General features: G+C 46.7%; 4 non-coding genes across 4 annotated transcripts; 2 read left to right on the top strand and 2 right to left on the bottom strand.

The window, feature by feature from the left end:
- Positions 1-2,458: 2,458 nt before the first annotated feature.
- Positions 2,459-2,531, top strand: trnar-acg (transfer RNA arginine (anticodon ACG)). Its single transcript has one exon. It is a non-coding gene; the product is annotated as a tRNA-Arg (tRNA).
- Positions 2,532-5,311: 2,780 nt separating this feature from the next.
- trnar-acg (transfer RNA arginine (anticodon ACG)) lies at positions 5,312-5,384 on the top strand. Its single transcript has one exon. It is a non-coding gene; the product is annotated as a tRNA-Arg (tRNA).
- Positions 5,385-6,752: 1,368 nt separating this feature from the next.
- Positions 6,753-6,825, bottom strand: trnar-acg (transfer RNA arginine (anticodon ACG)). The gene has a single exon. It is a non-coding gene; the product is annotated as a tRNA-Arg (tRNA).
- A 6,526-nt stretch (positions 6,826-13,351) lies between these two features.
- trnar-acg (transfer RNA arginine (anticodon ACG)) lies at positions 13,352-13,424 on the bottom strand. Its single transcript has one exon. It is a non-coding gene; the product is annotated as a tRNA-Arg (tRNA).
- Positions 13,425-14,725: the final 1,301 nt, after the last annotated feature.

Here is a 14,725-nt window from a genome sequence, read left to right as displayed (position 1 = left end):
GTCAGTAACCTTTGGGGAAAATAATCACACCTTCCTTAGTCTTGCTTATCTGGCCGGTGGTAAACAGACTAACATCCCTTGGAAATCCAAATAAGTAAGTTTAGGTTTCAAAAGTTAAACAAATGCTCGCATTTGATAGAAAAATCTCTTAATGATCCCTCTACCATCACCCTCTGCTTCCTGCCTCTCAGACCATATTCGAACCAACGTGTAATTAGGGACAGACGATGAATGTTGGCCCAGCCAGCGATGCCCACATCCCCGTCAATGAATATGTCCAAGACAAGACGGTATAAAAATGTGCCAATGAGATTGGGGAAGGAAGCTGGAGACTGCAGGGTGATATCAGTGGACTGGTTTAGCCAGTGAAGAATGAAAAATAAAAACCAATCTGTTCCACCCCCCACACCCTCGTAGGCAGCCAGTTCCAGGTCCATTCCCACTCGCTGGTCACCACACTATAGGGAGGATATGAGGCTCCCTGAGAGGGTGCGGAGGAGATTTACCAGAATGCTTCCATCGCCCCACACCCCACACCTTGCCCAAATTCTTAAATCTGTGCCCCCCCGCCTAGTTTCCCTTAGTATCACCAGCTGACAGCAAGAGTTTTTCCTAATCTACCTTATCTATACCTGTCACCATCTTGTACCCCTCTAGGACATCTCCCCTCAATCTCCTTCTCTCCGAGCACAACAACCCCAGCCTCTCCAACCTAACCTCATCGATAAAATCCCTCATCCCTGGTAAAACTCCGGTCAATCTCTCTCCGCACCCTCTCAAGGGCCCTCATGTCCTTCCTATGGTGCGGTGACCAGAACTGGACACAATTCTCTAGTGTCCTAACCAGAGCTTTATAAAGGTTCAGTGTAACACCCCAGCTTTTGTACTCAATGCCTCTGTTGATGAAGCCCCATGTCCTATATTCTTTGCTAACCCCGCTCTCTCTCGCTCTGTCCTGCCCCCTTCAAAGGTCGATGTACATGAACCCCCAGCTCCCTCTGTCCCTGCGCAACTCTTCAGAACTCTGCCGCTGAGGCTATATTTCCTCTCCCTGTCCCTCCTGACAAAATGCATCACCTCACACTTCTCTGTATTAAACTGCATTTGCCACTTGCCTGCCCACCCTACCAGCCTATCTATGTCCTGTTGCAGGAGATTGGTGCCACCCTCACTATTTGTCACTCCCTCCAAGCTTGGCATCAGCGGCAAATTTTAACATTTTACCCCATATTCCAAGATTCAAATCATTGACGTCTCGAATAAATAGACTTTGAGTAGAACTTGGCAACTTTTAAAAACTGGTTTAAACTTATTTAATGAAAGGTTTCTATTGTACTTAAGTCATTTGTGAACATTTTAAAAAATAAACTTATTACAAGGGGTTTCCGTAGAATTTAAGCTGAATTTGTTAAATCTCGATTTAACTCATTTAAGGCATTTCTTCTATCGAATTGAAGTATTTGGTTATCTTTCTAAAGCTAAGCTTACTTAAAACAAATTTCTCCCGAGCATTTGACTAAAATTGGTCCATTTTCTAAAAAAAAAACAGTTTCACCTAGTTTCACATTTTCTGTTGAATTTAACTTGAATTTGTCAACTTTTTAAAAAAAACTAGTGTAATGTCGTGGCAGGTGATGCCTGCCTGGTGGAACACACCCAAAACGGAGCGTTGGTCAGGCTAGCACAACTGTTTTGCAATTTGTATTTATTACAAGCCGGAGGACGCACTGAACTCAGAAGCAACGAGTGTCCCAGGACCTTCAGAGGTTGAGAAATTGAATTAAATGTTTATTAACGCAATAAACAGTTTCAATCACGAACATAAGACTACAATTACTTGCAGCTAGCTGAATGCAGTTTAATACAGAGGAGTGTGAGGGTGATGCATTTTGTCAGGAGGGATATGAAGAGGAAATATCGACTCAGCGGCAGAGTTCTGAAGAGTTGCGCAGGGACAGAGGGAGCTGGGGGTTCATGGACATCGGTCTTTGAAGTGGGCAGGACAGAGCGAGAGAGAGCGGGGTTAGCAAAGAATATAGGATATGGGGCTTCATCAACAGAGGCATTGAGTCCAAAAGCTGGGGTGTTACAATGAACCTTTATAAAGCTCTGGTGAGGACACAACTAGGGAATGATGTCCAGTTCCGGTCACCCCCCCACCCACTATAGGAAGGGCACGAGGGTCCTTGAGAGGGTGCGGAAGGGAGATTTACCAAATCTACGCCACGCGGACCGAGCTGAGGGAGGTCGTGCCATTTATTGGTGAAGACTGGGCCCCGCAGGACCCAGGTGCGCTGGTGTCGACTGGGGATGAGGCTCAATCCTCGGAGAAGAGGAGCTGAAACTCTTTGTGAGGATGACAGAGTTTTGAAGGGCTGAGTGACTGAGTTGGACGGCCGATACTCTGTGTGGGGTTGCTGGAACAATTTACATGAACTGCAGCCACCTTTTCACATCTGGGCCAGTGGCGCAATGGATAACGCGTCTGACTACGGATCAGAAGATTCCAGGTTCGAATCCTGGCTGGCTCGGAGTAACCCAACTTTTAAAAACTACTTCACAAACTCCCAGTTAAATTTGAGGAAATAAGATTAAACCAGTTCGAATCAATATTGACCGACACGTTTTCAATGATATGGGGAAATATCTTTGAAATAAAATTAATTTGTTTTACAAAAAGCTGACACATTCCAATTCAATGGCCTAGTAAAAAAATCTTCAAACAAATTAAAAATGAGCATTTACAAGGTTCGAGCTAAATTCTCTGCAAATGTTCCACTTCCGTGAGGTAGGAACCCATTTTAAAACACTTAACCAACTTCACGTGAAATGAGATGGAGAAATATCTTAGTTGTCAGTAACCTTTGGGGAAAATAATCACACCTTCCTTAGTCTTGCTTATCTGGCCGGTGGTAAACAGACTAACATCCCTTGGAAATCCAAATAAGTAAGTTTAGGTTTCAAAAGTTAAACAAATGCTCGCATTTGATAGAAAAATCTCTTAATGATCCCTCTACCATCACCCTCTGCTTCCTGCCTCTCAGACCATATTCGAACCAACGTGTAATTAGGGACAGACGATGAATGTTGGCCCAGCCAGCGATGCCCACATCCCCGTCAATGAATATGTCCAAGACAAGACGGTATAAAAATGTGCCAATGAGATTGGGGAAGGAAGCTGGAGACTGCAGGGTGATATCAGTGGACTGGTTTAGCCAGTGAAGAATGAAAAATAAAAACCAATCTGTTCCACCCCCCACACCCTCGTAGGCAGCCAGTTCCAGGTCCATTCCCACTCGCTGGTCACCACACTATAGGGAGGATATGAGGCTCCCTGAGAGGGTGCGGAGGAGATTTACCAGAATGCTTCCATCGCCCCACACCCCACACCTTGCCCAAATTCTTAAATCTGTGCCCCCCCGCCTAGTTTCCCTTAGTATCACCAGCTGACAGCAAGAGTTTTTCCTAATCTACCTTATCTATACCTGTCACCATCTTGTACCCCTCTAGGACATCTCCCCTCAATCTCCTTCTCTCCGAGCACAACAACCCCAGCCTCTCCAACCTAACCTCATCGATAAAATCCCTCATCCCTGGTAAAACTCCGGTCAATCTCTCTCCGCACCCTCTCAAGGGCCCTCATGTCCTTCCTATGGTGCGGTGACCAGAACTGGACACAATTCTCTAGTGTCCTAACCAGAGCTTTATAAAGGTTCAGTGTAACACCCCAGCTTTTGTACTCAATGCCTCTGTTGATGAAGCCCCATGTCCTATATTCTTTGCTAACCCCGCTCTCTCTCGCTCTGTCCTGCCCCCTTCAAAGGTCGATGTACATGAACCCCCAGCTCCCTCTGTCCCTGCGCAACTCTTCAGAACTCTGCCGCTGAGTCTATATTTCCTCTCCCTGTCCCTCCTGACAAAATGCATCACCTCACACTTCTCTGTATTAAACTGCATTTGCCACTTGCCTGCCCACCCTACCAGCCTATCTATGTCCTGTTGCAGGAGATTGGTGCCACCCTCACTATTTGTCACTCCCTCCAAGCTTGGCATCAGCGGCAAATTTTAACATTTTACCCCATATTCCAAGATTCAAATCATTGACGTCTCGAATAAATAGACTTTGAGTAGAACTTGGCAACTTTTAAAAACTGGTTTAAACTTATTTAATGAAAGGTTTCTATTGTACTTAAGTCATTTGTGAACATTTTAAAAAATAAACTTATTACAAGGGGTTTCCGTAGAATTTAAGCTGAATTTGTTAAATCTCGATTTAACTCATTTAAGGCATTTCTTCTATCGAATTGAAGTATTTGGTTATCTTTCTAAAGCTAAGCTTACTTAAAACAAATTTCTCCCGAGCATTTGACTAAAATTGGTCCATTTTCTAAAAAAAAAACAGTTTCACCTAGTTTCACATTTTCTGTTGAATTTAACTTGAATTTGTCAACTTTTTAAAAAAAACTAGTGTAATGTCGTGGCAGGTGATGCCTGCCTGGTGGAACACACCCAAAACGGAGCGTTGGTCAGGCTAGCACAACTGTTTTGCAATTTGTATTTATTACAAGCCGGAGGACGCACTGAACTCAGAAGCAACGAGTGTCCCAGGACCTTCAGAGGTTGAGAAATTGAATTAAATGTTTATTAACGCAATAAACAGTTTCAATCACGAACATAAGACTACAATTACTTGCAGCTAGCTGAATGCAGTTTAATACAGAGGAGTGTGAGGGTGATGCATTTTGTCAGGAGGGATATGAAGAGGAAATATCGACTCAGCGGCAGAGTTCTGAAGAGTTGCGCAGGGACAGAGGGAGCTGGGGGTTCATGGACATCGGTCTTTGAAGTGGGCAGGACAGAGCGAGAGAGAGCGGGGTTAGCAAAGAATATAGGATATGGGGCTTCATCAACAGAGGCATTGAGTCCAAAAGCTGGGGTGTTACAATGAACCTTTATAAAGCTCTGGTGAGGACACAACTAGGGAATGATGTCCAGTTCCGGTCACCCCCCCACCCACTATAGGAAGGGCACGAGGGTCCTTGAGAGGGTGCGGAAGGGAGATTTACCAAATCTACGCCACGCGGACCGAGCTGAGGGAGGTCGTGCCATTTATTGGTGAAGACTGGGCCCCGCAGGACCCAGGTGCGCTGGTGTCGACTGGGGATGAGGCTCAATCCTCGGAGAAGAGGAGCTGAAACTCTTTGTGAGGATGACAGAGTTTTGAAGGGCTGAGTGACTGAGTTGGACGGCCGATACTCTGTGTGGGGTTGCTGGAACAATTTACATGAACTGCAGCCACCTTTTCACATCTGGGCCAGTGGCGCAATGGATAACGCGTCTGACTACGGATCAGAAGATTCCAGGTTCGAATCCTGGCTGGCTCGGAGTAACCCAACTTTTAAAAACTACTTCACAAACTCCCAGTTAAATTTGAGGAAATAAGATTAAACGAGTTCGAATCAATATTGACCGATTTGTTTTAAAAGATATGGGGAAATATCTTTGAAATAAACTTAATTTGTTTTACAAAAAGCTGACACATTCCAATTCAATGGCCTAGTAAAAAAGTCTTCAGATAAATTAAAAAAGAGCATTTACAAGGTTCGAGCTAAATTCTCTGCAAATGTTCCACTTCCGTGAGGTGAAACTCATTTTGAAACACTTGACCAACTTCATGTGAAATGAGATGGAGAAATATCTTGTAGCTACAACAACTCCTTAAATTCCTAATGCAGCTGACTCCCAGTTACACACCCGCTTTAAGGCAACAATCCACAATGGATTTAAATTTGAAACAAAACCAGCGGGTGAACATAGTACACACTTGACAGTGGAATTCCAGATGGATTTCTCCACCTTCAGTTACTGGATACAGACGATTTATACACAAATGGCTGGAGGTTCTTTGAAGGAGGTTTAACACATTCCTGTTAGACCTGACATGGCCCTCACCACATAGCCTTTCATTCTCCTTTATATATCTTTCTCTCTCTCTTTAATATGTAAACTCCATTGTTCCATATGTCTTTGAAACTGAATCATTCTCACAACATAAGAACATTCACGTTGACAATATTGTCAGTAACCTTTGGGGAAAATAATCACACATTCCTTAGGCTTGCTTATCTGGCCAGTGGTAAACAGACTAACATCCCTTCAAAATCCAAACAATCCCTTCACTATCTCAAAAAGCACATTCCCTTCACACCCGACACGCTCACTGATGGTTACTCATTTGCATCTCAAGCACATTTCTACACCCGGCTTCTTTTGATGGTTTCAAGTTTGCAATCTGCTTAACTCCAAATGTAATTAAGTCACACAGGCAGCACCGACTGTACTTATACCCAGAAACCTACATCCCAATAAACCGGAAAAATATGGTGAAAGTTATTCTACTTTCTTAACACTAGATTAAACTTATTGCAAGGAATGTTTCCATCAAATTTAAGAATTTGGTTAACATTTTAAAGCTAAGCTTACTCAAAAGATACTTCTCCAAAGAATTAGAAACAAGTTATTACCGATTTAAGATAAAAGCGAAATACTGCGGGTGCTGGAAATCTAGAACAAAAACAGAAAATACCTGGAAAAGCTCAGCAGGTCTGACAGCATCTGTGGAGAGGGACACAGTTCCATATTTTGCCTGTTGCATATTTACTTGAATTAGTTTAATCACATTTCAAATAAATTTTTCCCCTCAAATGTAACTGGAGTTTGTGAACTATTTTTAAAAGCTTTGCTCCCCTCTCCGAACCAGCCAGGATTCGAACCTAGAATCTTCTGATCCGTAGTCAGACACGTTATCCATTGCACCACTGGCCCAGATGTGAATAACCAGTGGCAGTTCTTGCAAATTGTCCTGACTCTCCTGTTATGACTCAGCAGTTGGTAAAGGCTGAGTTAGTTAAAATCCCAGAAGGAAATGTTCAACAACTGTCATCACCTAGATTTTCAATTCACATCTTTTGAGTTGCAGCTCTAAATTCAGGAATAAGACCACCAGGTCTCGAGAGGTTTTATATTGAACTATATGAGACATATATTAGTTTACAACAAGGTATTAAACACATGCACATGGCTACAAATTACTACCATCATAATTTTTAACAAATCCCCACATGTGTACAGGAGAACTTTTGAGGTCAATATGGAGAGGGTCCAACAAGCAGTGCTGGACCTAATTCTGGGGAATGAAGCCGGACAGGTGGCTGAGGTGGTGGTGGGGGAGCATTTTAGCAATAGCGACCACAACATGGTATAATTTCAGTTTGTTATGGACAAAGAAATAGACAAGTTGCGAACGTTTCTCCTCATCTCAGTCCTTAATGATCTACCCCGTATCCTGAGATTCTGGCCTCTTGTTCTAGACCCTCCTCCCCCAGCCAGAGGAAACATCCTCTCTGCACCCAGTCTGTCCATCCCTGTCAGAATTTTATATGTTTCAATGAGATCTCCTCTTATCCTTCTAAACTCCAGTGAATACAGACCTAGTCGACCCAATCTCTCCTCATACGACAATCCTGCCATCCCAGGAATCAGTCTGGTGAACCTTTGCTGCGCTCCGTCTATGGCAAGTACATCCTTTCTTAGGTAAGGAGACCAAAACTGCACACGATGCTCCAGGTGTGGTCTCACCAAGGCCCCTGTCCAGCTGCAGTAAGACATCCTTGCTCCTGTACTCAAGTCCTCTCGCAATGAAGACCAACATACCATTGGCCTTCTTAACTGCTTGCTGCACCTGCATGCTTACCTTGAGCGACTGATGTACAAGGACACCCAGGTCCCTCTATACATCAACATTTCCCAATCTCTCACCGCTTAAACCTGCCACCATCTTGTACCCCTCTAGGACATCTCCCTTCAATCTCCTTCACTCCAAGCACAACAGCCCCACCCTCTCCAACCTAACCTCATCGATAAAATCCCTCATCCCTGGTAAAACTCCGGTCAATCTCTCTCTGCACCCTCTCAAGGACCCTCATGTCCTTCCTATAGTGGGGGGTGACCAGAACTGGACATAATTCTCTAGTGTCCTAACCAGAGCTTTATAAAGGTTCAGTGTAACACCCCAGCTTTTGTCCTCAATGCCTCTATTGATGAAGCCCCATATCCTATATTCTTTGCTAACCCCGCTCTCTCTCGCTCTGTCCTGCCCACTTCAAAGACCGATGTCCATGAACCCCCAGCTCCCTCTGTCCCTGCGCAACTCTTCAGAACTCTGCCGCTGAGTCGATATTTCCTCTTCATATCCCTCCTGACAAAATGCATCACCCTCACACTCCTCTGTATTAAACTGCATTTGCCACTTGCCTGCCCATCCTGTCTATGTCCTGTCGCAGGTGATTGGTGCCACCCTCACTGTTTGTCACTCCCTCCAAGCTTGGTGTCAGCGGCAAACTTTAACATTTTACCCCATATTCCAAGATTCAAATCATTGACATGTCGAATACTTTAACGAGAATTTGCCAAGTTTTAAAAATGAGTTAAAACCGATGTAAGGAAATGTTTCGATCAAACTTAAGCAATTTGCGAGCTTTTTTAATGCGAATCTTACTGAAAATGAATTTCCCTGTACAATTCAACTAGAATTTGTTAACTTTTTTTAAAAACCGGGTTTGAAGTTATTTAAAGAAATGGTGTGTCTCCTTCCTGGTTGGCAGGGTCCAGGATGTCTCAGATCGGGCACGGGACATTCTTGAAGGGGGAGGGAGAACAGCCAGAGGTCGCGGTGCTAACATTGGTACGGATGACATGGGCGGGGAGAGTGACGAGGTCCTGCAGCGGGAGTTCAGGGAGTTAGGCAGAAAGTTAAAAAAAAACAGGAACTCTAGGGGTTGTCATCTCAGGATTACTCCCCCTGCCACGTGCCAGTGAGTCTAGAGATAGCGCAGCTAAACACGTGGCTGAACAGAAGGTGTAGGGAGGGAGGGTTTCTGATACCTGGGATCAGTGGGATCTCTTCCGGGGCAGGTGGAACCTGTATAAGAAGGAGGGGTTGCATCTGAACTGGAGGGGCACCAATATCCTGGCTGCAAGGTTTGCTAGTGTCACCCGAGAGGGTTTAAACTAGTATGGCAGGGGGGGTGGGAACCAGAGCAATAGGACAGCAGGTGAAATAAGTGACCACTGAATATGGCCAGTAGGACTAAGAGGAAGGGCAGGCAAGGGAGAAATGACTGAACACAGTGGGACTGGGGGTCTGAAATGCCTTTGTTTCAATGCGAGAAGTATCACAGGCAATGCAGATGAGCTTAGAGCTTGGATTAGTACTTGGGACTATGATGTTATTGCTATTACAGAGACTCGGTTGAAGGATGGACAGGATTGGCAGGTAAACGTTCCAGCATTTAGATGTTTCAGGCAGGATAGAGAGAGATATAGAAGAGGTGGGGGAGTTGCGCTGCTGGTTAAGGGGAATATCACAGCTGTACGACAGGAGGACACCTCGGAGGGCTCATGCAGCGAGGCAATATGGGTAGAGCTCCGGGATAGGAAGGGTGCAGTCACAATGTTGGGGGTTTAACTATAGGCCTCCCAATTGCCGGCGGGAGATTGAGCAACAGTTATGTAGGCAGATTTTGGAAAGATGTAAAAGCAATAGGGTTGTGGTGGTGGGTGATTTTAACTTTCCCTATATTGACTGGGAATCACTTAGCGCTAGGGGTTTGGATGGTGCAGAATTTGTAAGGTGCATCCAGGAGGGCTTCCGGAGACAATATGTAGATAGTCCAACTAGGGAAGGGGCAATACTGGACCTGGTATTAGGGAATGAACCCGGCCAGGTGGTCTAAGTTTCAGTAGGGGAGCATTTCGGGAATAGTGACCATAATTCAGTAAGTTTCAAGGTACTGGTGGATAAGGATAACAGGAGTCCTCGAGTTAAGGTGCTTAATTGGGGGAAGGCTAATTATAACAATATTAGGCAGGAACTGAGGAATCTAGACTGGAGGCGGATGTTTGAGGGCAAATCCACAACTGACATGTGGGGGGCTTTCAAACGTCAGTTGATAAGAATTCAGGACCGGTATGTTCCTGCTATGATGAAGGATAAGCATGGCAAGTTTCAGGAACCTTGGATAACGAAGGATATTGTGAGATTAGTCAAAGAGAAAAGGGAAGCATTCGTAAGGGCTAGAAGGCTGGGAACAGATGAAGCCCGTGGAGAATATAAAGAAAGTAGGAAGAAACTTAAGCAAGGAGTCAGGAGGGCTAAAAAGGGACATGAAAAGTCATTGGCAACCAGGATTAAGGAAAATCCCAAGGCCTTTTATACATATGTAAAAAGCAAGAGGGTAGCCAGGGAAAGGGTGGGTCCACTCAGGGACAGAGGTGGGAATCTGTGTGTGGAGCCAGAAGAAATGGGAGAGATACTAAATGAATACTTCTCAACAGTATTCACCAAAGAGAAGGACTTAGCGGCCGATTTGTCTAGGGAAGAGTGTGTAGATAGCCTGGATCATGTTGAGATCAAAAAAAGAGGCGGTGTTAGGCCACTTGAAGAATATTAAGGTAGTAAAGTCCTCAGAGCCAGATGGGATCTACTCCAGAGTACTGAGGGAGGCAAGGGAGGAGATTGCTGGGGCCTTAACAGAAATCTTTGTATCCTCACTGGCTACGGGTGAGGTCCCAGAGGACTGGAGAATGGCCAATGTTGTTCCATTGTTTAAGAAGGGTAGCAGGGATAATCCAGGAAATTACAGGCCGGTGAGCCTTACGTCAGTGGTAGGGAAATTATTGGAGAAGATTCTTCGTGACAGGATTTACTACCATTTGGAAGCCAATGGGCGTATTAGTGAGAGGCAGCATGGTTTTGTGAAGGGGAGGTCATGTCTCACTAACTTGATGGAGTTTTTCGAGGAAGTGACAAAGATGATCGACGATGGAAGGGGCAGTGGATGTTATCTACATGGATTTCAGTAAGGCCTTTGACAAGGCCCCTCATGGCAGACTGGTACAGAAGGTAAAGTCGCACGGGATCAGAGGTGAGCTGGCAAGATGGATACAGAATTGGCTTGGTCATAGAAGACAGAGGGTAGCAGTGGAAGGGTGCTTTTCTGAATGGAGAGCTGTGACTAGTGGAGTTCCGCAGGGATCAGTGCTGGGACCTTTGCTACATAAATGATTTGGAGGAAAATGTAACTGGGCTAATTAATAAGTTTGCAGATGACACTAAGGTTGGAGGAGTTGCAGATAGTGAAGAGGATTGTCAAAGGATACAACAGGATATAGATCGGTTGGAGACTTGGGCGGAGAAATGGCAAATGGAGTTTAATCCGGACAAATGCGAGATAATGCATTTTGGAAGGTCTAATACAGGTAGGAATTATACAGTAAATGGCAGAACCCTTAAGTACATCGACGGGCAGAGGGATCTGGGTGTACAGGTCCACAGGTCACTGAAAGTGGCAATGCAGGTGGACAAGTAGTCAGGAAGGCATATGGCATGCTTGCCTTCATTGGCAGGGGTATTGAGTATAAAAGCTGGGAGCTGTATAGAACCTTGGTTAGGCCACACTTGGAATATTGCATGCAATTCTGGTCGCCACATTACCAGAAGGATATGGAGGCGTTGGAGAGGGTGCAGAGGAGGTTTACCAGGATGCTGCCTGGTCTGGAGGTTATTAGCTAGGAGGAGAGGTTGGAGAAACTCAGATTGTTAGTAGAGCGACGGAGATTGAGGGGCGACTTGATAGAAGTTTACAAAATGATGAGTGGCATGGACAGAGTAGATAGTCAGAAGCTTTTTCCCAGGGTGGAAGAGTCAATTACTAGGGGGACATAGATTTAAGGTGAGAGGAGAAAACTATAGAGGAGATGTGCGGGGCAAGTATTTTTACGCAGAGGGTAGTGAGTGTCTGGAATTCGCTGTCAGAGGAGGTGGTGGAAGCAGGTACGACAGTGATGTTTAAGAGGCAGCTTGACAAATACATGAATAGGATAGGAATAGAGGGATAGAGGGCAGGCAGTGACTAGTGGGGTACCGCAGGGATTGGTGCTGGGACCCCAGCTATTCACGATATATATTAATGATTTAGATGAGGGAATTAACTGTAACATCTCCAAATTTGCAGATGACACAAAGCTGGGTGGGAGGGTGAGCTGTGAGGAGGATGCAGAGATGCTTCAGTGTGATTTGGACAAGCTGAGTGAGTGGGCAAATGCATGGCAGATGCAGTTTAATGTGGATAAATGTGAGGTTATTCACTTTGGTAGCAAAAACAGGAAGGCAGATTAGTATGTGAATGGCTATAAATTGAGAGAGGGGGAATGTGCGACGAGACCTGGGTGTCCTGGTACCCCAGTCGCTGAAGGTAAGCATGCAGGTGCAGCAGGCGGTAAAGAAGGCAAATGGTATGTTGGCCTTCATAGCCAGAGGGTTCGAGTACAGGAGCAGGGATGTCTTGCTGCAATTGTACAGGGGCCTTGGTGAGACCACACCTGGAATATTGTGTGTGCAGTTTTGGTCTCCTTATCTGAGGAAGGATGTTCTTGCTATAGAGGGAGAGCAGCGACTGATTCCTGGGATGGCGGGACTGACATATGAGGAGAGATCGAGTCGGTGAGGATTATATTCGCTGGAGTTCAGAAGAATGAAGGGGGGAAATCTCATAGAAACCTATAAAACTCTAACAGGACTAGACAGGGTAGATGCAGGAAGGATGTTCCTGATGGTGGGGGGAGTCCAGAACCAGGGGGTCACAGTCTGAGGATACGGGGTAGACCATTTAGGACTGAGATGAGGAGAAATGTCTTCACCCGGAGAGCGGTGAGCCTGTGGAATTCGTTACCACAGTAAGTAGTTGAGGCCAAAACCCATTGTGTGTTTTTTAAGAAGCTGAACCGGCTGGAGAAAAGCTCCCCGGTTTAAGGGGGAGACTGGAGCTTGGTCAACTTTTTTGTCGAACCACTTGGCCCTGGACCTGAGAAGGAAAAGCTTCTCCCCCACTGTCGGGTTTAGCTGGGGAACTCGCGTCTGTTTTTAAAAGAATAATAAACTTTTCGGTCGAATTTGACCGGGGATTTGCCAACTTTGGCGCTTAAGACAAACGCCAATAAATTTACCAGGTGGGTATTTCTTTTGTAGAGCTTGTACATTTGCTTTAAACTTTTCTTAAGAGACTTTTTGACTCTGGAATTGAGAGTTTGTGAACTTATTTTTTTATAGGAAAATCCATTTTTCGGTCGAATTTGACTGGGTATTTGGGGATTTTTAAAAAAGTACCCAATAAATTTACCGCGTGGGTGTTTCTTTTGTAGAGTTGGTCTATTTGCTTTAAAATTTTTTAAAAGAGACTTTTTAAACTCTGCAACTGGGAGTTTGTGAAGTATTTTAAAAGTTTGGTCGCTCCGAGCCAGCCAGGAGTCGAACCTGGAATCTTCTGATCCGTAGTCAGACGCGTTATCCATTGCGCCACTGGCCCAGATGGGAAAGGAGGGGTCGCTCTGGGCTCATTTGAGAGGTTAGAGGGGGTGGGGCTGAGTGATGCGTCAATCAGCGGCCAGAGGCTCCGCCCCCTTTCGTCATTACGTCGTCTGCCTATGCGCGCATGCGCAAAGTCAAGGGACGCCGTTGGCTGACCGGGTGACGTCGCCTGGCTTAGCCGCGCATGCGCGACGTCAAGGGACGCCGTTGGAGGGTTTTATGGGGTGGGTGGGGGAGAGGGGCCTGGCCTGTCGGTTGCCACGGGCGACGGGCCGGGCCCCGCAGAGATATCATCTGCTTTGTCCGCCAGGCCACTGTTTGTAAACGGAATGGTGGCATCCACCACTACACACACACACACTGTCGCGGCCGGTGGCTTCAGGCCCGGCCTCCGAGCCGACCAATGGGAAACCCGGGATCACTGTAGGAGCCGCTCTCCGATTGGTTGATCCCCCCGTCAATCCAACATAAATCCCGCCCCCTTGACGCACGCGCGCGCGGCCCCAAAGCGTTTGGAACGCCGCCGAATTTTTCAAAGCCCTAGGCCCGCCCCTGAACTGCCATTGGCTGGTGTCACGACAAAGGTTGTTCTCTGATTGGTCCATCTTGGCTGTCGGTTAGGCGAATCTCCATATTTGATTGGTCAGTACCGCAGTCGGTTGGGTGTCCGCCCCGCTCGTTGATTGCCATTGGCCCTCCCTGTATCCCCTCCGTGTTGATTGGCTCCTTTTTTTTCTGTGATGCCCCCTTCGCATGTGGATTGGACAAACGCCCCCCATCGTCCGTCAGCGGGTTCCGGGTCGTCATTGGTCCACCCCGCCATCACTCAGCCGTGCCTGGCTCTGGTTGGTTGAAGCTCCCCCAGGCGCCTGGTGCTATTGGCTGCGTAGGGACGTCGCGGACACGCCCCCCACACCCGGCCTGGCGCGGCCCCGCCCCCCCCTGCTTGGCTCCTCTCTCCGGGATGGCGGCGGTCACGAGGGTGTCGAGCGGTCGCGAACTCAACTCGGTCCCAGACATCGGGGAGAGTCTGGGGGCGGTGGGGAGACAGGGGTGAGAGTGAGGGGGGGGGGGACGGAGGATGGAGGGAGGGGGAGGGATTGAGGGAGGGGGGACTGAGGATGGAGGGAGGGGGGACTGAGGATGGAGGGAGGGGGAGGGACTGAGGATGGAGGGAGGGGGAGGGACTGAGGATGGAGGGAGGGGGAGGGACTGAGGATGGAGGGAGGGGGAGGGACTGAGGATGGAGGGAGGGGGAGGGACTGAGGATGGAGGGAGGGGGAGGGACTGAGGATGGAG

The sequence above is a fragment of the Cetorhinus maximus genome, unplaced genomic scaffold, assembly GCF_964194155.1.
Source record: "Cetorhinus maximus unplaced genomic scaffold, sCetMax3.hap1.1 HAP1_SCAFFOLD_1482, whole genome shotgun sequence".
NCBI lineage: Eukaryota > Metazoa > Chordata > Chondrichthyes > Lamniformes > Cetorhinidae > Cetorhinus > Cetorhinus maximus.
The sequence above is the reverse complement of the archived record's forward strand: the minus strand, read 5'-3'. Positions and strand labels throughout refer to the sequence as shown.